Genomic DNA, 24,651 nt, shown 5'->3' on the forward strand with positions numbered 1-24,651 from the left:
GGAACTCTACTTTGTTTTTGTTGATTCAGAGAAGGCCATTGACAAAGTCCCTAGAGAGGTGGTGAAATGGGCAGTGAGAAGGCTTGGAATGGATGAGTGGCTGGTTAGGATCATTATGTACAGGTACTGTATACCCCGATATACAGTACCCCTAGATACGATACCCCAGCTTAGTGATAGGGGTAGAAATACCACCATACCCTGTGTAACCATAGCCAAACCCTGGTTTAAGATGAGTTTAGATTAATTTTTTACTGATTTTAATATTTTATACTTAAATTTGGGTTTAGGTTTATTTATGAACTGTTTTTAGACATTAATGTGTTTTAGTCATAGGTGGGGTGAACAATGACATTTTAGGATACAGTTTACTAAGTTTGTTTTTTTCCAGACTTTTACAGGTATACCATGGTTTATTGATGCAATTGATTATGTAAAAACCTATTGTTAGGCAGGGTATCCTATATCAAGGTAGATTTAACATGTAAGTAATCAGATGCATTTTTCAGCCTTGGGTTCCCCCCCCTAACCAAATCCAAAACCCACCTAAATGAGCCTCAAAATAAGTTTAAAGCCAATGGTAATGGCCTAACATCTGTAAAAGAAGCTAACCTAAGAATCTATATATCTGTCTATTGCCAGATGCCTCAATCCCGTACGGGGTGGCCACAAACATATCACCTCCACGTCGCCTTGTCCCCCGCCAGTTCACTGCCCTGCTCCCAATTCACACCTCCCTCTCTCATATACCTCTCCACCCCATCCCTCCATCTAATCCTTGGCCTCGACTTTCCTCTCCCCCCCTCCACCTCACTCACATACACTCTCCTCATCAGTCTCTCACCCTCCATCCTCTCCACATGGCCAAACCACCTCAGTGTGTTCCTCCTAATGCTTCATATCACATTCACATCCACACCACAACGCTCCTTTATATCCTCATTTGTCAGCCTGTCTCTACATGTGACTCCACAGGCTGCTCTCACTCTTGACTTGTGTCCTTCCAACAACGTCCAAGTTCCACTTCCATATGTAAGAGTTGATATCACAATACTGTCACGTAGTAACTTTTTCACTTCCATGCCTACGTCCCTGTTTCCTATCACTGCTTTCAAGGAACCAGCAACCTTTCTTCCTTGTTGTACCCTTTCAAGCACTTCACCCTCCAAACTTCCATCCTTACTCATCACACTACCCAGGTACTTAAATGTACTCACATTTTCCATTTCCTCACCATCCGACAATATTGTACATTCATTAACTTCACCTCTCTCAATGACCATCACTTTACTTTTCCCTACATTCACCTTTAGATTCCATTTCTTACACACTCCCAAACTCATCCACCAAACCTTGCAACTCCCCTTCATCTTCACTCAACAACACAGTATCATCTGCAACCAACAGTATGGGGAGTTTCCAAACACTACCCTCTCTCACCAGGGCCACTCCAACATCCACTGCCCTATCTTGTACCTCTTTTATTACCTCATCCCTGTACAGATTGAACAACCATGGAGACATGACACATCCCTGTTTCAACCTAACCTTCAAAGAGAAAAATTCACTCAGTTCACCATCCACACACACTGCTTCCTTAGCACCATCATACATACTCTTCACAGCATTCAACAACTTCCCATCTACTCCATATATTCTTAATACTTTCCACAGTCCTTGTCTATCCACCCTGTCCTATGCTTTCTCCAAATCCATGAAATTCGCATATCTAAGAATGAATATCTGATCTACACAATCTCTTCCCTTCCTAAGACCTCCCTGTTCTTCTCCAACTAATTCCTCTGTTCTTTCCCTAACACTGTCAATAAGTATCCTACCATACACTTTTCCTATTACACTAAGAAGACAGATGCCCCTATGATTACCACACACTTCTTTTTCCCCTTTCCCTTTGTACAAGGTAATAATTATACCTGACTTCCAATCCTTTGGGACTCTACCTTCTTCCCAGGCCAATCTACACATCTTCCACATCCATTCTACTACTATCCCTCTCCCATGCTTCAGCATTTCACCACACACTCCATCAATTCCTGGGGCTTTCCCCAATTTGACTTTCTTCATTGCTTTCACAACTTCTATCCTACTGTTTTCTTCCTGTCTTCTCACCTCCCTCCTTCTCCCAGCCGTTCCCCAGCCACGTATACTTTCATTACTTCCATTCTCTGTGTTCAACAATTTCTTAAAGTGTTCTCTCCCTCTACTCACTTTTTCTCCCTTCTTCACTAGTAATCTACCATTTTTATTTTTCACTCCCCTGCCAACTTCACTGCCACCCTGTCTTACACTCTTCACCTCTTTCCAGAACATTTTCTTACAGTCCCTCCTCTTTACACTCAAATTCCTCATCCACTTTCTTCTTACTCTCTCTTAGTAATCTTTTCACCTCTCTCTTCCTTTCTACTTATAACTCTTTTTTCCGCCTCTCAACTTTTTCCACGCCCCTATTTCTCATCCATTCTTTGTATGCTTTCTTCTTTTGTGCCACATCCTGTCTCACCTCTTCATTCCACCACGCTGTTCCTTGCACCCCCCTCCATCTTCTCCTCACCCCACACACCACCTCACATGCTGCACATATTTCTTCTGTGAATATTATGCACACACCTTCCACATCCCCCATCTGCTCCAATTCATATTTACCCAGTCGTTCCTCCACTTCTCTCTCATATTCTACCTTTTTCTCATCCTCTTGTAACTTTTCCACTCTCCTTGCAACTACTACTCCTTCCCATCCTTCCCTTCTTCTATTTCTCCATCTTACTTGGATCTTGATTCTGGCCACCACCAAGTAGTGGTCAGAAATTCCACTCCCCCAACCTCTATACGCTCTTGCATCCATTACACATCTTCTCATCGTTTCATCCACACATACATAATCAATCATTGCCTTCCTTTCATTTAGTTCACCACCCACCCTTCTGATCACTCGCCATGTATACCTGTGGATCATTTTGTGCCTGAAGAGGGTAATGGCTATCACCAACCTCCTCCCGGCACAAATGTCCACTAACGCACTGCCATTCTCATCAATCTCAGCAGGCACACCCCACTCACCAACTATTCTATCCACCTTCACATTCCCTACTTTATTATTCATATCACCAATCAAAAACACTCTCATTCCTTCCAAACTTTTCCATGCACACTTCCACATGTGTCCAGAACTCTTCTCTCACTCTGCTAGCACGATCTTGCTTTGGCGCATACACGCACACAATCGCCCACATTTGTATTCCAACTTTCAATCTTACCCACACTATTCTTGACCCAAGTGATCCATACTCTCTTTTATGTTCTCATTCCATCTTTTACTCACAACAATGCACACTCCTTCTTTTGCTCTCTCATTCTCACCTACTCCTGTACATATACCCCATTCGTACTCCCATTCTCTTACACTCACTCCTCTCCATTTAGTTTAGTGGTAGGTGGTGGTGACCATCATCCACTCACTTGATGTAGTGCTTCCTACTTCTTCCTTAGCCTTTATCATTCTTTTTCTGTGCCTGCCCTCCTCTCTTTCTATATTTCCCATCTTTCCTGTCACTTCTTATTGCTCTTCTTTCCTTTACAGATGGCTTTGCATTGAGTGACAGACCAAATGGTTTCCTGTAAGCCAAGAAACCATTTACAGCGGTGCGTGGTAACCATATAACCAACCCATACGTGCTCCCTGTGTGTCAGCAAGTGGGTTGGTGGATGGTTAGTGCCCCTCCCCATAGAACCAATAACTCAAAGTCAAATGGCCACCCCTTACGGGATTATGGCATCTGGCAATAGATAGATAGATAGATACTCCACATACATCCACTTTCGCACCCTCAAGCACCTGGACAATCTCTCTCTCTTTCACCTCATCATTCACACCCCTTACATTCCATGTTGCAATTCATACCAGGTCCATTGTCCGGTCCTTGGTCTTCATCTTTTGGTCAGTCCTTGTCCGTGGCATCTTGTTCTCTTTAGTTAGCTGTTTTCCGGGGAGGGGCACTAACCTTCCACCAACGCTTTTAGTCACCTCGTACGACAAGCAGGGATACTGGGGGAGTATTCTTGAAAACCCTCCTACCCCCAGGGGGGGTAACACCTGTTAATAACTCATTAAAACCAACATATATAATCTGCAAATAATCAAATATAAGTCTGGAAAAAATCAAGCTTAGTAAACTGTACCCCAAAATGACAATGTTCACCCCACCTGTGCCTAGAACACATTAACCTATGTCTCAAAACAGTTTATAAATCAACCTAAAATATCATCGAAGTTGGTTTTTCAAAACTCATCGTTAAACCGCAGTTTGGCCATCGTTAGGCAGGATATGGTGGTATTTCAATCCCCATTGTTAAGCTGGGGTATTGCGTCTAGAGGTATCGTATACTGAGGTAAACCTGTATTTGATGATTTTCAAATATTATTTTTGGATTCAGGTGAGTTATAAATTGCTTTTAGGCTTAGTTTAGCTTGTTTTAAAATTATTTGGAGGTTTAGGTGAGCTAGAAACTTGTTTTTGGACTCATTTGGGTGGGTTTAGGACTTGGTTGGAGGGGAAACCCAAGGCTGAAAAACGCATCCCTTTACTTTACATGTTAAATCTACCCCGATATACGATACCCGGCCTAGCGATGGGTTTTTACTTAACCAGTTCCATCGTTTAATTGTGGTATACCTGTATTTTATTGTACTGTATATTCTACCAGTGATAGGCAGTTTATACTACATGTACAGTATATATGGCTGTTTTGAATAGAGCCAGAACAAACTCTAGTCTAAACTTGTGACATTTGCCTCAAAACACCTATGGACTTTACATTGTATTTTTTAGTAAAAAATAATGTCTTCATTCATTTTTTTTCATTCATTGCCAGACGCCATGTATCCCAAACGGGGTGGCCAAGGGCTTAGAGTTAATTGTTTTACAGGGAGGGGCACTAATCCTCCACCAACCCCACTTGACACGTAGGGAGAATGTTATGCCAACAGCATCTGGTGTTCCCAGGCGGTCACCCATCCAAGTACTAATCAGACCCAACGTTGCTTAACTTCGCTGATCGGACAGGAAGCGGTGTACTCAACGTGGTATGTCCATGTTTTGACAGGGAATTATCTGACGGGCGAATTGACTTGACAGTGAATTGTCTCGGAACCATATCATCGTATGCTTCATATACTGTATGAATAAATGATGTTGATTTTCATTCTCTTCTTGACACATGTCACATACGATATTAGCTTAAGCTCATACTTTTTCTTATAATTTTCCTTCACTTCTAGCATTTTGGTTTGCACCAAAAATATTATCTTTGCTTGTTTTGGTTAGAGTCTAGCCCTGACAGCACGTCACATATGATATATTAATTTAGGTTCATACTTTTTCTTATAATTTTCCTTCACTTCTAGCATTTTAAACTTGTAATAATCTCTACTTCATCTTATATAAGCTTGCATTACTCTCGAAATGTCTACATTTTACAAGTATACTCTCAACAGGCAACAGTTGCCAACTCAGACACATCAAAACATGAAGAGTTGTCTCACATTACATAACACTAAATCATTTACCATACGAACTTAAACTACATAATTTAACAAGCAGTCATTTAAATAAAACATTATTGTTACATCCCAGTCCCCACACTGCCACAGGCTCCAACTGCAGTAGTACAGTACAGGAAGGACGTTGTCCAGCAAGTTGTTCTTCCTATGGTCAGCCTTAAGGTGTACAGTACACAAGATCAGCTGAGGCAAAAATAAACACTGGCTTTTGAAAGTTCACCGTCTTTATTTTCCAAGTAATTCCACTTAATGCTTTTCAATTTCTCTTCAGTGTTCTCACAAGCACTGGAGCTATACACATTTTACCGATTGCAGTTACACTTAACGTTTAACAACACTTCATAGTTAGTACACTTAATGCTTGCTAACACTTCACTTATTACACAAGTACTGATAATAATCTTCACTGACAGTAATTAGCCTACACTTCACTGTCTTCTCAAGTTCCAGTGATATACAAACTTCAATAACCCGTCACTGTTTGCCACTGTTTTCACACGTACCGAAAGTATACAATCTTCACTGACACTACACTGCACAACACTCAAACCAAAACTGACTGCACTTCACTCAAACTGACATGAAACCTGACTAAACTTGTAATAATCTCTACTCCATCTTATATAAACTTGCATTACTCTCGAAATGTCTACGTTTAACGAGTATACTCTCGACAGGCAACAGTTGCCAACTCAGACACATCAAAACGGGAAGAGTTGTCTCACATTACATACCACTCTAAATCATTTACCATTCGAACTTAAACTACATAATTTAACAAGCAGTCATTTAAATAAAACATTATTGAAAAAAAGCACATTAAATCATTGCATAACTTACGAAATAACTACGCTCACAAACAGCCAGCTAACTGGCAACTCTGACTCATACCGATACAGGAGCTACTGTATACAAAACTCCGAGAAGGTACAAGACTACCTGACTGGCAAATCTTCCTTCATAACAATATTATCTTTGCTTGTTTTGGTTGGAGTCTGGCCCTGAGAGCATCGAAATACACGACTTTGCATCGAAAAGTAAGGTAGGCAGACCACTCCAAAATGCATCGAAATTTGATTTGAATTCTAAACTGTCAAAATTTCAGATTCCACTGTATATGTGTGTGTGTGTGTAATCTGAGGCCTCTAATAACATAGTGTACCGAATGCCACGTGTTGAAAATGGAGAAAAATGCAGTTAAAGTTGCGTAACTTTCTTATTTGCTGAAAAATACGATAACAGTCATCTGATGTATTGAAAGTACAGCTCATACAAGTCTGCTTCACATGGCATCCTTCTCGTATTGGGATGCCCTTTAGTGAAAAGGCTGACCATTTAGCTCATATAGCTCTGCTTCTGGATTCTCGTAATGTTAATGCTGAATATGATTAAATATCTTGTTAGTCATGGTGATACTTGACAGCTTCATGCTAGCATTGAAAATGGTAGTACATTACTAGCTCTTTTCACTATGGGAACATGTCTCAAAATACTTTGATAACATATGGCCAAAGAAGTAGACTTTATTAATGTTGTTGTTATGAGACTGAGACTTGGCTATAAATACAGTAAGGCACCAGGTTTCGTGGTGTCCAGATTGGCGAAAACGCATTTTGGCAGGAGCCATCAAATATTCCCGTGATTGCATGTTCGCAACTAAAAAAATTCACTTTTGTGCCATCCGGCAGCATAAGTTTCGGATTTCATCACGGCAAGCTTACGCCAACACTCAGTTTCGGCCTGTTTCCCACATGTGTTCAGTTTGTCCGCAGATTGAATGTTACACTCTCACGTCCTTGATTAGGATTTGACAGAAGTACTGTATGTCATCTTGTGCTTCAAGTGGAGCCAGAGGTGGACCAGGTCATAGTGGAAATGGTGTAAGAAGGTGTGAACCTGGAACAGCAGGTGGTAAATGGAAGGTCAAGTGTGACTATTGGAAGGGGGTGAAAAAACGCAAGTATTATGAGTTCAAAAATGAAATCATGGCAGAAATGGAGGCGGTGGCGGGGCCCACTAGCCCTACCCAAATTCTCAGATACCCCCTATGATCGAGTCCAGTAAGCCATTGATCCTTGTCTTTCTGGTGAGTGTTATGCTTGAATGGAGGGAGTGTGTATGTTACACATGGAAGTAATATTTGCTAATACATATTGTATTTAAGTCTATTTTATGATGTTTTTATGTTTTATTGTTAACATTTATGATTTAATGTTAATAGCAGCATTTTAGGTAACTTCAGGAGGTATTTAAAGTAGGGAATACACTAGGGAGGTGAGTTTTCCTACAGGCCCTGTCCCTGTTAGCCTATTTCCCATAAGGTCAATGCACCAACTTTGGCGGAACCAACTTTGGCGGCACTTTTCATGGTCCCTGTTATGCACAAAACCTGATGCTTAACTAATATTGAAAATTCACTATGGATGCCCCCATTTCTTGTGCAGTTTGTGGTGCACTAGCATCACACACATTGCAACACTATATTGTAGAATGTCCTCTTATTAGAGAATATAGGAATCCACAACCTACTGTGCTGACTGAGCAAATCTTGTGGCTAATCAGTGAGAATACAGTAAACTCTCATATCCAGTGTAAAGCTGCCAAGGGGATGCTGGTACACCCGTACCCTGATTTCTTATGCATTGATAACTGACAATTCGCTAGACTGAACAAAAGAGATAGGGGAACATTCCCACGATCCCAGCAATCTGAATGGCCATTGCCTCTCTAGTCTGACACCTGCTGCTCCCTAGGTTTGAAACTCACATCCAAACCACCGCCATGTCAACAGCTGAGCCAGGCCAACACTCCCAGGCAACAACTGAGCCAGCTCCACACTCCCTGGCAACAGTCTACACTCATTTTTTTTTTTATTGAGGCAGAGATGCATTTGACAGGTTGGTGATAATAGGCTGAATGCAGCATGGATGAATAATGAGTGGCAGAATGCAGCATGCCTGATTAATGATTAATTGAATGCAAAATGTCCAACTACAGTGATGTTATTTGGACATGTTGCATTCAGCCAATCATCACCAACCTGTCAGGTGCATCTTCGCCTCAATTTAAAAAACCTCTTTGAGAGAGGTGAAATCAGTGATTGTACAGCGAGGTTGGATGGTGAGGAATTGGAAAATGTGAGTACGTTTAAGTACTTGGGTAGTGTGATGAGTAAGGATGGAGGTTTGGAGGGTGAAATGCTTGAAAGGGTACAGCAGGGAAGAAAGGTTGCTGGTTCTTTGAAAGCAGTGATAAGAAACAGGGAAGTGAGCATGGAAGTGAAAAAGTTACTACATGACAGTATTGTGATACCAACTCTAACGTATGGAAGTGAAGCTTGGACGTTGTTGGAAGGACACAAGTCAAGAGTGAGAGCAGTGGAAATGAGTTATTTAAGAGGAGCTTGTGGAGTCACATGGAGAGACAGGCTGACGAATGAGGATATAAAGGAGCGTTGTGGTGTTGATGTGGATGTGATAGGAAGCGTTATGAGGAACACACTGAGGTGGTTTGGCCATGTGGAGAGGATGGAGAGTGAAAGACTGACGAAGAGAGTGTATGTGAGTGAGGTGGAGGGGGGAAGAGGGAGAGAGAGGCTGAGGATGAGATGGAGGGATGGGGTGGAGAGGTATTTGAGAGAGGGGGGTGTGAGTTGGGAGCAGGGCAGTGAAATGGCGGGGGGCGATTTGTTTGTGGCCACCCCAAACGGGATTGAGGCGTCTGGCAATAGATAGATAGATAGTTTAGTAGGAAAATGTTCTTTTTGTACATAGACTTTTTGTTTGTCATCAGTAAATTACCATAACATGTGTGAGAGAGGGACACACTAACTGACTGACTGACTGACTGAGAGAGTGGGTGAGTGAGTAAGTGTGTGAGAGAGAGAAGGAGTGAGTGAGCGAGCGAGTGAGTGAGATGGGGTGAGGATGAGGGTTAATAGGGCAGTTTAGCTTTCTTATCTCCATCCTCAGTGGGTTAGAGCGCTCTGTTCTGACCGAAGGGTCGGAGGATTGAATCCACCCAAGTGTCACTGGTAGACATCAGGAAGGGCATTTGGTCATAAAATGCTACACGCTTCAGTCCAAAAAGCCCTCTACCCAGGGGCAACGCCTTAACCCTTCGGGGATACCTGGCGTAAAACCAAATTATATTATTTTATATATTATCCCTGTCCCCCCTCCCTCCCCCACTCCTACTTTTCTCCATTCCTTTTCGCCTCCCTCCGTGACCCCCACTTGTTTCCCTCCCTGCCCTCCCCCACCCCTGCATGTCTTTCCCCGTCCCCTCCCCCTCCCCCACCCCTGCATGTCTCCCTACCCGTCCTCCTGCCCTCCCCTGCACCCATGTAGCTTGCTGCCTGTCAGTTGCCCTCCCACTGCCACACCATCCTGCATGGTGATGTTTGCTGTCCCATTATTTTAGGAATAGTATTGTTTATGAGGGTAATAACATTGCCTGTGGTGTTTCTGTCAGTCGTTATTGATTAAGATTAGTGAGAATTTGGGTTTGGGCCTGGAACACATTTGATATCCGACCTACTCACTGGCCAAACACTCCCACTGGTACACAACACTGCCAGAAATCAGGGTATGGGTGTACTTAATGTACTGATGAATAGTGACATAATACCCCTCCAGCCTCCCCCAAGGAGAGTCTGACCCCTTTTAAAACCCTAAACCTCTTCTATATAACTGTTTAAACATATAAAAACAATCTTAAACACTGTGATAAGCTTGATAAAATGGCATTATACTGTATAGGGGGGGATCTCAGCATCACAAGTAGTTACAGAGTCTATCTATCTATTGCCAGACGCCTCAATCCCGTTTGGGGTGGCCACAAACAAATCGCCTCCACTTCACCCTGTCCCCCGCCATTTCACTGCCATGCTCCCAACTCACACCCATCTCTCTGATATACCTCTCCACCCTATCCCCCCATCTCATCCTCGGCCTCCCCCTCCCTCTTCTCTCCTCCACCTCACTCACATACACTCTCTTCGTCAGTCTTTCACCCTCCATCCTCTCCACATGGCCAAATCACCTCAGTGTATTCCTCATAACGCTTCCTATCACATCCTCATCCACACCACAACGCTCCTTTATATCCTCATACGTCAGCCTGTCTCTCCATGTGACTCCACAGGCTCCTCTTAACCCCTTAACCGCGGGGCGTCACTTTCGTGACGCTTGGGAGCAAGGGATCATACCGCGGGGCGTCACTTTTGCAATTCTGTGTTATTTTGAATTCCCCCGGGCTTTCAAGTGGTAGCTTGTATCATCTATCAGTACTGCCAATGTCCAACACTAGTCAGCACTCCTAATCTCATCTGTACTCCCATCCATTGTTGACAATTTAGCCATTTCTCCTCATTCTTGACTCCCCTCCATACCTTCCCTCCATTACCCTCTCCTCTCGCCTGCCCGGCCGTTCTACGCTAAGTAAATCTTCCCTGGAATTTTCCACTGACTTCATCCATTGAAATAAGCTCTATGCCCTGTTCTTATACCAAATAATATATACCAAAAAGAAATAAGGTAAGTGAGAGTGCCATACACCTGGAATTGGCTAATTATCACCTGACAACACCTAACGTGCACTCGTTCGCTAATTTTAGCTGTTTATTTCCCCTTGAAATATGCCGTATAATCTATTCTCGTACTAAAAATATATATAAGGAGGGAGGGGAGAAGCCTAAGTGATATTTACATTAACCTGGAACTACCTAATTTATAATGTATTGTCTAGATTTCCTGCCAATCATTTCACTGCTATATATTAGCAGCTGTCAAGAGGCTGACGTTGGCAGTAATGTATTTCCCTAGGTAGGCCAGCCCGGCCCACCCCTATCAGTTCACTGTCATCTTCCAAGGTGAAGGTACGTCTGTTTGCTCATGCTAACTTCAGCCACTTTTTTTAGCCCCATGGAAAGGGCCCTGTGACCTTTACCCCCTACTAAACCTCGTGTGGAAAGAGGTAAAGGGCGACAATTGAAAGCGAGTGACTACGATCTTTCTGTTGAGTAAAACAGTGCAAGTGGAATTGTAAAAAATGTGTAAATAATGTGCAAACATTAAGTAAAGCAATGAATGTCATTATAAGTGAACAGTGGAAAATAGTTTTATAAGTTACTTCAAGTGACAGTACATAACACAGTGTAAATAAAATAGAAATGTAAATAATGGGGGTAGGGGGGTTTTTCAAGAATACTCCCCCAGTATCCCTGCTTGTCGTAAAAGGCGACTAAAAGGGTTGGCGGAGGGTTAGTGCCCTTCCCCGGAAAACAACTAACTAAAAAAACAAACAATAAGCCTCGGACAAGGACTGACCAAACGTTGACGACCAAGGACCGGACAAAGGACATTGCAATTGGAACGTGGAATGTAAGGGGAGCGAATGATGAGATGAAAGAGAGAGAGATTGTCCAGGTGCTTGAGGATGCGAAAGTGGATGTATGTGGAATAACTGAAACAAAATGGAGAGGAGAAAGTGTGAGAGAATGGGAGTATGGATGGGGTATATGTGCAGGAGTAGGTGAGAATGAGAGGGCAAAGGAAGGAGTTTGTATAGTTGTGAGTAAAAGATGGAAGAGGAGCATAAGACAGTATGAATCAGTTGGATCAAGGATTGTGTGGGTAAAGTTGAAAGTTGGAATACAAATGTGGGCGATTGTGTGTGTGTATGCACCAACGCAAGATCGTGCTAGAAGAGTGAGAGAAGAGTTCTGGACAAATGTAGAAGTGTGCATGGAAAAGTTTGGAAGGAATGAGAGAGTGTTTTTGATTGGTGATATGAATGGTAAAGTTGGGAATGTGAAGGTGGATGGAATAGTTGGTGAGTGGGGTGTGCCTGCTGAGATAGATGAGAATGGCAGTGCGTTAGTGGACATTTGTGCTGGGAGGGGGTTGGTGATAGCCAATACCCTCTTCAGGCATAAAATGATCCACAGGTATACATGGCGAGTGATGAGAAGGGTGGGTGGTGAACTGAATGAAAGGAAGGCAATGATTGATTATGTGTGTGTGGATGAAAGGATGCGAAGATGTATATTGGATGCAAGAGTTTATAGAGGTTGGGAGAGTGGACTTTCTGACCACTACTTGGTGGTGGCCAGAATTAAAGTCCAAGTAAGATGGAGGAACAGAAGAAGGGAAAGACGAGAGGAAGGAGTAGTTTCTAGGAGGGTGCAAAGGTTACAAGAGGATGAGAAAAAGACAGAGTATAAGAGAGAAGTGGAGGAACGATTGGGCAAATATGAATTTGAGCAGATGGGGGACGTGGAAGGTGTGTGTAGAATATTTACAGAAGAAATATGTGCAGCATGTGATGTGGTGTGTGGAAGGAAGAGAAGACGGAGGGGGGTGCAAGGAACAGCGTGGTGGACTGAAGAGGTGAAACAGGCTGTGGCACAAAAGAAGAAAGCATACAATGAATGGATGAGGAATAGGGGCATGGAAGAGGTTGAGAGGCGGAAGAGAGAGTTATATGTAGAAAGAAAGAGAGAGGTGAAAAGATTAGTAAGAGAGAGTAAGAAGAGAGTGGATGAGGAATTTGGAAGGAATTTGAGTGTAAAGTGGAGGGACTGTAAGAAAATGTTCTGGAGAGAGGTGAAAAGAGTAAGACAGGGTGGAAGTGAAGTTAGCAGGGGAGTGAAAAATAAAAATGGTAGATTACTAGTGGAGAAGGGAGAAAAAGTGAGCAGATGGAGAGAACACTTTAAGGAATTGTTGAACGTGGAGGATGGAAGTAATGCGAGTATAAGTGGCTGGGGAATGGCTGGGAGAAGGAGGGAGGTGAGAAGACAGGAAGAAATCAGTAGGATAGAAGTTGTGGAAGCAATGAAGAAAGTTAAATCAGGGAAAGCCCCAGGAATTGATGGAGTGTGTGGTGAAATGCTGAAGCATGGGGGAGAGATAGTAGTAGAATGGATGTGGAAGATGTGCAGATTGGCCTGGGAGGAAGGTAGAGTCCCGGAGGATTGGAAGTCAGGTATAATTATTCCCTTGTACAAAGGAAAAGGGGAAAAAGAAGTGTGTGGTAATCATAGGGGCATTTGTCTTCTTAGTATAATAGGAAAAGTGTATGGTAGGATACTTATTGACAGAGTTAGAGAAAGAACAGAGGAATTAGTTGGAGAAGAACAGGGAGGCTTTAGGAAGGGAAAAGGTTGTGTAGATCAGATATTCATTCTCAGATCTTTAGTGCAAAAGTTTCTAGTGAAGGGAAAGAAGTTGTATGCGGCTTTCATGGATTTGGAGAAAGCATATGACAGGGTGGATAGACTAGGATTGTGGAAAGTGTTAAGAATATATGGAGTAGATGGGAAGTTGTTGAATGCTGTGAAGAGTATGTACGATGGTGCGAAGGCTGCAGTGCGTGTGGATGGTGAACTAAGTGAATTTTTCTCTTTGAAAGTTGGGTTGAAACAGGGATGTGTCATGTCTCCATGGTTGTTCAATCTGTACATGGATGGGGTAATAAAAGAGGTACAAGGTAGGGTAGTGGATGTTGGAGTGGCCCTGGTGAGAGAGGATAGTGTTTGGAAACTCCCTGTGCTGTTGTTTGCAGATGATACTGTGTTGTTGAGTGAAGACGAAGGGGAGCTGCAAGGCTTGGTGGATGAGTTTGGGAGAGTGTGTAAGAAACGGAATCTAAAGGTGAATGTAGGGAAGAGTAAAGTGATGGTCTTTGAGAGAGGTGAAGTCAGTGAATGTACAGCGAGGTTGGATGGTGAGGAATTGGAAAATGTGAGTACTTTTAAGTACTTGGGTAGTGTGATGAGTAAGGATGGAGGTTTGGAGGGTGAAGTGCTTGAAAGGGTACAGCAGGGAAGAAAGGTTGCTGGTTCTTTGAAAGCAGTGATAAGAAACAGGGAAGTGAGCATGGAAGTGAAAAAGTTACTTCATGACAGTATTGTGATACCAACTCTAACGTACGGAAGTGAAGCTTGGACGTTGTTGGAAGGACACAAGTCAAGAGTGAGAGCAGTGGAAATGAGTTATTTAAGATGAGCCTGTGGAGTCACATGGAGAGACAGGCTGACAAATGAGGATATAAAGGAGCGTTGTGGTGTTGATGTGGATGTGATAGGAAGCGTTATGAGGAACATACTGAGGTGGTTTGGCCATGTGGAGAGGATGGAGGGTGAAAGACTGACGAAGAGAGTGTATGTGAGTGAGGTGGAGGGGGAAAGAGGGAGGGGGAGGCCGAGGATGAGATGGAGGGATGGGGTGGAGAGGTATATGAGAGAGGGGGGTGTGAGTTGGGAGCAGGGGAGTGAAATGGCAGGGGACAGGGCGACTTGGAGGCGATTTGTTTGTGGCCACCCTAAACGGGACTGAGGCGTCTGGCATTAGATAGATAGATAGATAGACGAGTATATATACTAGGAGTAATGAAAGTGAAAGTTTCACTCTAGCATGTATGAATACTATGAGTTATGAGGGTGAAGGTGAAAGTGACATTCACTCTCAATGCTAGTATACAGGACGAGAAAGTGAATGCTAAGTATTTCACTGAAAGAATTGAATGCCTATAGTGACAATAAACTACTGTTACTGAAGGAAACTTATGGATAAAGACTGTAGATATATATAAGTGTTATATAGTAATTGAAATATAAACTGTGAGTGTTTTTATGAACAATAAATGACAACACCAGCGGCGAACTAGCGCAAGTGGGAAGGTCATACGCCCTCGTAATTTTCATTGCTTTCACAGTGGGTTTTTTTTTGGAATATGGATTCCAAACTATTTGAGAATCATAGAATAGTGTTTCTAGTGATAATATGAGGCTGTGGTAATCATATTACGGGTTGTCGGGAATTGTAAAGTGGAGACTTCGTTACCCAACTTCAAAGGTCTCCACAAGTCCTACGGTACTTCATGAAGGCTCAACAAACACTCCAGGAAAAAGCTGAAGGTATATGCCATAAGCATTTGTGATTTTAATATTCTAGGACTAATAACTGATTTTTGGCAAATATTTTTAGAGAGTCTGTCAGAGCGCGAATATGCCCGCGGGTGCTGCAAGAAAAAGCAAATCATGCCCGCGGTTAAAGGGTTAAATAACTCATTTCCACTGCTCTCACTCTTGACTTGTGTCCTTCCAACAAAGTCCAAGCCTCACTTCCATACGTTAGAGTTGGTGTCACAATACTGTCATGTAGTAACTTTTTCACTTCATGCTCACTTCCCTGTTTCTTATCACCGCTTTCAAAGAACCAGCAACTTTTCTTCCCAGCTGTACCCTTTCAAGCACTGCACCCTCCAAACCTCCATCCTTACTCATCACACTACCCAAGTACCTAAACGTACTCACATTTTCCAATTCCTTACCATCCAACTTTTCTGTACATTCACTGACTTCACCTCTCTCAGAGACCATCACTTTACTCTTCCCTACATTCACCTTTAGATTCCGTTTCTTACACACTCTCCCAAACTCATCCACCAAGCCTTGCAGCTCCCCTTCATCTTCACTCAACAACATAGTATCATCTGCAAACAACAGTACAGGGGGTTTCCAAACACTATCCTCTCTCACCAGGGCCACTCCAACATCCACTAGCCTACCTTGTACCTCTTTTATTACCCCATCCATGTACAGATTGAACAACCATGGAGACATGACACATCCCTGTTTCAACCCAACTTTCAAATAGAAAAATTCACGTAGTTCACCATCCACATGTACTGCAGCCTTAGCACCATCATACATACTCTTCACAGCATTCAGCAACTTCCCATCTACTCCATATACTGTATTCTTAATACTTTCCACAATCCTTGTCTATCCACCCTGTCATATCCTTTCTCCAAATCCATGAAAGCCGCATACAACTTCTTTCCCTTCTCTAGAAACTTTTCCACTAAAGATCTAAGAATGAATATCTGATCTACACAACCTCTTCCCTTCCTAAAGCCTCCCTGTTCTTCTCCAACTAATTCCTCTGTTCTTTCTCTTAACTCTGTCAATAAGTATCCTACCATACACTTTTCCTGTTATACTAAGAAGACAAATGCCCCTATGATTACCACACACTTCTTTTTCCCCTTTTCCTTTGTACAAGGGAATAATCATACCTGACTTCCAATCCTCTGGGACTCTACCTTCCTCCCAGGCCAATCTGCACATCTTCCACTTCCATTCTTCTACTATCTCTCCCCCATGCTTCATCATTTCACCACACACTCCATCAATTCCTGGGGCTTTCCCCAATTTAACTTTCTTCATTGCTTCCACAACTTCTATCCTACTGATTTCTTCCTGTCTTCTCACCTCCCTCCTTCTCCCAGCCATTCCCCAGCCATTTATACTCGCATTACTGCCATCCTCTACGTTCATCAATTCCTTAAAGTGTTCTCTCCATCTGCTCACTTTTTCTCCCTTCTGCACTAGTAATCTACCATTTTTATCTTTCACTCCCCTGCTAACCTCACTTCCACCCTGTCTTACTCTTCATCTCTTTCCAGAACATTTTCTTACAGTCCCTCCACTTTACACTCAAATTCCTTCCAAATTCCTCATCCACTCTCTTCTTACTTTCTCTTACTAATCTTTTCACCTCTCTCTTTCTTTCTACATATAATTCTCTCTTCCCCCTCTCAATTTCTTCCACGCCCCTATTTCTCATCCATTCATTGTATGCTTTCTTATTTTGTGCCACAGCCTGTCTCACCTCTTCAGTCCACCACGCTGTTCCTTGCACCCCCCTCTGTCTTCTCTTCTTCCCACACACCACATCACATGCTGCACATATTTCTTCTGTAAATATCCTGCACACACCTTCCACGTCCCCCATCTGCTCCAATTCATATTTGCCCAATTGTTCCTCCACTTCTCTCTTATACTCTGCCTTTTTCTCATCCTCTTGTAAACTTTCCACTCTCCTTGCAACTACTCCTTCCTGTCATCTTTCCCTTCTTCTAATTCTCCATCTTACTTGGATCCTAATTCTGGCCGCCACCAAGTAGTGGTCAGAAAGTCCACTCCCCCAACCTCTATAAGCTCTTGCATCCATTACACATCTTTGCATCCTTTCATCGAGACACACATAATCAATCATTGCCTTCCTTTCATTCAGTTCACCGCCCACCCTTCTCATCACTCAGCAGGTATACCAATGGATCATTTTATGCCTGAAGAGGCACAAATGTGCACTAATGCACTGCCATTCTCATCTATCTCAGCTGGCACACCCCACTCACCAACTATTCCATCCACTTTCACATTCCCTATTTTACCATTCATATCACCGATCAAAAACACTCTCTCATTCCTTCCAAACTTTTCCATGCACACTTTCACATTTGTCCAGAACTCTTCTCTCACTCTGCTAGCAGGCGCATACACACACACACACACACGGTCGCCCACATTTGTGTTCCAACTTTAAATCTTACCCACACAATCCTTGACCCAACTGATCCATACTTTCTTATGCTCTTCTTCCATCTTTTACTCACAACTATACATACTCCCTCTTTTGCCCTCTCATTCTCACCTACTCCTGCACATATACCCTATCCATACTCCCATTCTCTCACACTTTCTCCTCTCCATTTTGTTTCAGTTATTCCACATACATCCACTTTTGCACCCTCACGCACCTGGACAATCTCTCTCCCTTTCACCTCATCATTCGCACCTCTTACATTCCATGTTGCAATTACCAAGTCCTTTGTCCGGTCCTGGGTCATCATCGTTTGGTCAGTTCTTGTCAGAGGCTTCTTGTTTGTCTTTTTAGTTAGTTGTTTTCCGGCAATGGGCACTAACCCTCCTCCAACCCTTTTAGTCGCCTTTTACGACAAGCAGGGATAGCTACAGAGTGTACTGTATAACCTATGGGAAAGGGTTTGTTGGTTGACCACCACCTGCTTATACTAATAAGGCTATGAAAAGCAATTTTAAATGAGAAATAAGGTTAGAGTACTTACTTCTAAACACACATTAGAAAAGGCCCTCCTTGCCTACCTGGTATATGTTTGTACAGTAACCAATTTATGCAATCATTTGTTAACCCATGGATTGCAAGCCATAGCTCAGGCTGGAAAGCACCGCGTAGTGAGCCACAGTACAGGCTGTGCTGGCCTTCCATTGGCCATGCATCAATGGTTATTGCTCCACTCCTACACAACTTACACATCGTGCTGTGTAAAGACGGATTTTTTTTTTTTTTTTTTTCCATCAGATGATGCCCTGGATGTTTATCTTCAAGTTCATATTCCTGTCTATCTATCTATCTATAGCCCGTTGCCCTAATCCCTCAAAGGGTGGCTGCAGACAAAATGCCTCCAAGTTGCTCTGTCACCCACCATTTGATTGCCCTCCCCCCAGCTCACTCCCCTCTCCCTCAAATATAGTACCTCTCAACTCCATCCCTCCACCTCATCCTTGGTTTCCCCTTCCCTCTCCCTCCCTCCACTTCGCCTACATACATCTTCTTAGTCAGTCTTTCATATTCCATTCTCTCCAAACCACCTCAGTGTATTTCTCCTAATTTTCTCAATCACATCCACATCCACCCCACAATGTTCTTTCACTTCTTCATTCGTCAACCTGTCCCTCCATGTCACTCCACATGCTCTTCTCAGGTAACTCATTTCCACTGCTTTCACTCTTGACTTGTTCCCCTCTAGCAAGATCCATGCCTAGCTTCCATATGTCAGGGTAGGGATCACAATACTATCATGCAGTGACTTCTTAACTTCCATACTCACCTCCTTATTTCTCATCATTGCTTTCAGTTAACCAACAACCATCCTTTCAAGCACTTCTTCCCCAAAACTTCCATCCTTACTCATCACGCTACCCAGGTACTTGAATGCACTCACATTCTCCATCTCCTCACCATCCAACCTTACTGTGCATTCTGTGACTTCATTCCTCTCAAACACCATGACTTTACTCTTGTTTACCTTAACTTTCAGATTCCTCTTCTTACACACTGTCCCAAATTCATTCACAAACATTGCAACTCCAATTCATCTTCACTCAACAATACTGTATCATCAGCAAACAGCAGCACCGGAATCTTCCAAATCTCACCCTCATTCATTAGAGCCACCCCACATCCACTGCCCTACCTTGCACTTCCTCTACAACCCCATCCATGAATATATTAAACAGCCATGGAGGCATCACACATCCTTGTTTCAGTCCCACATTTAGATCAAAGAACCCACTCAGCTCACCATCCACTCACACCATAGCCCTAGCTCCCTGATACATACTTTTCACAGCACTCAACAATTTCCCATCCAGTCCATATATTCTTAATACCTTCAACATACCTTGCCTATCTACTCTGTCATATGCTTTCTCCAAGTCCATGAAGGCAGCATACACTTTCTTTTGCTTCTCTAGATACTTCACCACTAAACACCTTAGAACAAGTATCTAATCAACACACCCTTTTCCCTTCCTAAATCCCCCTTGTTCTTCTCCCACTAGCTCCCCTGTTATATGCCTAACCCTATCAATAAGTATTCTACCATATATTTTTCCACTCACACTAAGAAGGCAAATACCCCTAGGGTTAGCACATACAGTGGGCTCGCCTACTGTGCATACTTAGAGTGCGCGAGTGACCAAAAATCACAACCAAAAACCTTGAATGCATGAGTTTACCTCACAAAATGCGAGGTAGAGGCAAGGAGTGGCTCAAAAACGCCATTTTCCATGAGTATGCGACCCCCACCTGCACACAGCACGCCTATAGTGACCTAGAGGCTCGTGAAGAAGGTGCTCAAGAGGAGTCTACGGTAAGATCTCGCCAATAACAGCTTCGACAATAATGTTTTTAGCAATAACAGTAAGTTAGAATAGATATCCAGTTTCTACAATAATGATGGTTATTTCGCAAATACCAAGTTGTTATGTTGCCAGTGTGTCTAGCAAGATGAGGAATGAAACAGACAAGCAAGAAGAGATGAAGTTGCCAAAAATGTGAGCAGTAGTGAGGATTAGAAGGAGGATCCTCCCCTCACCACCTCCCCTGATTCTCCTGTCGCCGTCCCCTCCTCCTCCACTGCTGCACCTGACCCACCAGCCGCCTCCCCCTCCACATCCACAACCCCACCTGACTCACCTACTTCACCTGGCATGCCCGCAACCCCCACCATAATGACTGTTGCTGCATCCTTGAAGAAATGTAACATTCGAAAGGCCGTAAATTTCTTCGTCAAAGCCTGGAATAATACAGCATTGGTACAAGTGTGGTGCGGCCGGGGTGGTGGTGGGGTACTCTAAGTGTGTTGCTGTGCCTAGGAACCCCAGTTGTTTAAGTCCATCAGGCCTGTTGTCTACTGTTGTTAAGGTGACTGCCCATATTTTTGTTATTGTAGTACATTGTTTGAAAAATCTGACCTTATATTACGTCTCTAAGGGCCAAAAAATGTCCAGGTATGAGGAGGTATCACCCATATGTTATTTTTCCCATAAGATTATGTACTCTCAGTGCGCGATTTCACAGTGCACGAGGACCAGCACCGCTCAATCTCTCGCGCACTGTGCGAGCCCACTGTACTTCCCTCTCCCCTTTTCCTTTGTATAAAGGAACAATTATACCTGTTTTCCAGTCCTCTGGAACCCTTCCCTCTTCCCAAGCCGAGCTACACAACTTCCATATCCACTCCACAATCTCATCCCCATACTTCAGCATTTCATCACACACTTCATCAATTCCTGGGGCTTTTCCCATCTTGATCTTCTTCATTGCATCAACTACTTTGCCTTACTGATCTCTTCCTCCCTCCTCTCATCTCTTCTTCTCCCAGCCGTTCCCCAACCGCTTATACTCGCACTGCTCTCACTCTCTACATTCAACACATCCTCAAAGTGCTCCTTCCATCTCCTCATTTTCTCTCTTTTCTCCCCCAACAGTCCATTATTCCCATCTTTCACTCCCCTGCTATTTCCTCTTTCACATTGTCTTACTTTTTTTTACCTTCTTCCAAAACAATTTCTTACTGTCCCTCCATTTCACACTCAGATTCCTCCCAAATTCTTCATCCACTCTCTTCTTACTCTCCTTCACCAGTCTCTTCACCTCCCTTCTCCTGCTCACATATACCTCTCTCCTCTCTCTCTCATCATCTTCCCTACCTATACTTGCTAGCCAGTCACTGTATGCCATCTTCTTTTGTTCCACAACTCGTTTCACCTCATCATTCCACTATGCTGTCCCTTGCACATCCCTGCATCTCCTCACTCCACAAACCACCTCACATGCTGTGCACATCTCTTCCGTGAATATCTTGCATACTTCTTCCACCCATTCCATCTGCTCTAACTCATACCTTCCCAATCTTTCTTCCACTATGCTCTTATACTCTGCCATTTTCTCACTCTCTTGCAACATCACTCTTTTCACAGGAGCTGTTTCCTCCTTCTCTTCCCCTTGGCCATCACTAAGTGATGGTCTGAGATTCCATTCCCCCACCCTCTCCACACTCTTGCATCCAACACTTGTCTTCTCATTTGCCCATCCACACACATGTAATCTGTCATTGCCTTTCATTCAACAAGTTCGCCGTCCATCCTCCTGACGACTCTCCATGTATACCTATGGATCATCCTATGCCGGAAGAAGGTGTTGGCTATTGCCAACCCTGTACTTGCACAGATGTCCACCAAAGCACTACCATTCCCCTCTACTTCAGCTGGCACACTCCACTTACCAACCACTTCATCTGCCCAAACATTCCCAACTTTACCATTCATATCTCCAATCAAAAACACTCTCTCGCTTCTCTCAGACTTATCCATACATGCTTCTACACTCTCCCCAAACGCGTCTTTCACTCTTGCCACTCGGTCCTCAGTTGGTGCATTCGCACATACAATCACCCAAGCTTGTGTACCTACTTCCATCCTCACGCATACAATCTTTGCACTCACTGTTCCGTGCTCTCTTATATTGACCTTCCACTTCTTGCTTATCATCAGACATACTCTTTCACTTTTTTATTCTCACTAATTCCGGCACATATTCCTAAACCGTATTCCCATTCTCTCACCCTTTCACTTTTCCATTTAGTTACAGTCAGTCCACATAAACCCACTCTTGCATCCTCAAGCACCTGAACAATCTCTCTCTCATTCACTTCATCATTCACTCCTCTCACATTCCACGTTTCCATCCTTAGAATGTCCTTTGTCCATTCCCTGGGCATCAACATATGGTCCGTCCTGGTCCGAGGCGCTTTGATCGCTTGTTTAGTTAGTTCTTTTTACGGGGTGGGGCACTAAACCACCACCAAACCTTTTAGTCTCCTCATACAACAAGCAGGGATACTGGGGGTATATTCTTGAAACCCTCTTACCCCCAGTGGTTTAGTTTATAATAAACAAAAGCTTTTTTTTTTTTCTTTTCCACTACTCCACCCCTATGCAAACTTACGCATGGCGCTACACAAAGATGGAGAGAACTATTTTTTTTCTTTTCCAACCAGATGATGCCCTAGATGTTTATCTTTTTTATAATAAACATTTTTTTTTTTTTTTTTTTTTTTTTAATACCACGAGGTGGGTAAAAAAGGTAATTGCGCAAATCACGGGTTAAACTAGGGGTACTGTGCAAACTGGTCCTGTGTACATAGGGATATTTTATAAAAGCTCAGTGACAGACCGTGTCATAATCTGTCTCTCTCCTGTTCCTCCTCCCATCTCTCCCACTACTTCCTCTTTGTCATTTCTCCTTTCTTCCTTTTCCTCTTTCTTTCTTTTCCTCCTCCTGTTACTTATACAATATCCCCCCCTTATATTCATTTTCCAGTCACATCCATTGGTTATACAGTATAAGAAGCCAGTAGAAAGAGAATAATTTAAATAAAAGGGAAAAAATACAACTTGCATCCCCTTATCTGGGAGGAGACAGTGTTTACTTAAGCTGACAGAGACGATATTGGCCTGTATGCAATTGACATAAAGTGTTAAAGCACAGACACACACACACACACACACACACACACACACACACACACACACACACACACACACACACACACACACACACAGGACAGGCAGGACGTACCTCACATCATTCCGCATCTGGCCAACCTGGCCAAGTGGCCATACCTAAATTATACTGTTTGCGTTAGCCTAATTCTCTTGTGCCCCGCCCACTTCCAGCTCTACTCGTTGCTGATTGGCTGAGATAATTATTCTTCTTACTGATAGAATAATGAGCCTTACCACGAAACAGTATCGTATTATTAACTTTTACTTTGAATTCATTTCTGTTTGACAAAGGAAGCACTAAAATTTGCTAACTGAATCAAAATCAGTTTGAAAAGAACCAACCTGCCTCCTCCCGCAACTGCAGCTGAATTTTGGCGCCAAGGAAGTTCGGTGAATTTTGGCGCCAAGGAAGTTCAAGGCTTGGCAATAACGCATCGCAGCTGAGCCACTGTTGCTATTAAACATATTGAGTCATCTGTTATGTCTGGTAAGTTACCACGGTATCATAACCATATTGTACTGTAATTCTTCTTATTTATTTCCTTCATTCTATCTATCTATTGCCAGACACCATAATCCCGTAAAGGGTGGCCATTTGACACTGAGTTAGTTGTTTTACAGGGAGGGGCACCAACCCTCCACCAACCCACTTGTTGACACGTAGGGAGCACGTATGGTTTGGTTATATGGTTACCACCCAGCGTTGTAAATGGTTTCTTGGCTTACAAGAATCCATTTGGCTTGTCACTCAATGTAAAGCCACCTGTAAAGGAAAGAAAAGGAATAAGAAGTGACAGGAAAGATAGGAGAAATAAGAAGAGAGGAGGGCAGGCACAGAAAAGGAATGATAAAAGCTAAGGAAGTATGCAGCACTACATCAGGTGAGTGGATGATGGTCGCCACCACCTACCTTCATTAATTTCATTAAAATTAGACGGATCGAATACAGAAGCAGGATAATGAAATGTCACTGGCTTTGCCTACTCAATAGAGCATAATTATTTATACAGTACAGTATAATTATTTATACCAACAATGCTGTATAAGAACTTTGATTCAGTACACGTGAAGTCATTAAAAACTTATAAGGTGAAAAGAGTTGTGCTGT

At 43.0% G+C, this 24,651-nt stretch overlaps 1 protein-coding gene and 1 pseudogene across 1 annotated transcript in view; one reads left to right on the forward strand and one right to left on the reverse strand.

Annotated features, from left to right (window-relative positions):
- Nucleotides 1-24,651, forward strand: part of LOC145411445 (retinol dehydrogenase 11-like) — a 272,754-nt gene that overhangs the window by 203,012 nt on the left and 45,091 nt on the right. The window lies entirely within an intron of this gene.
- On the reverse strand, nucleotides 4,997-5,115 carry LOC145411503 (5S ribosomal RNA; annotated as a pseudogene).

This window comes from Coenobita brevimanus, chromosome 89, assembly GCF_032717465.1.
Source record: "Coenobita brevimanus isolate Jiangsu-jjx chromosome 89, ASM3271746v2, whole genome shotgun sequence".
Classification (NCBI taxonomy): domain Eukaryota; kingdom Metazoa; phylum Arthropoda; class Malacostraca; order Decapoda; family Coenobitidae; genus Coenobita; species Coenobita brevimanus.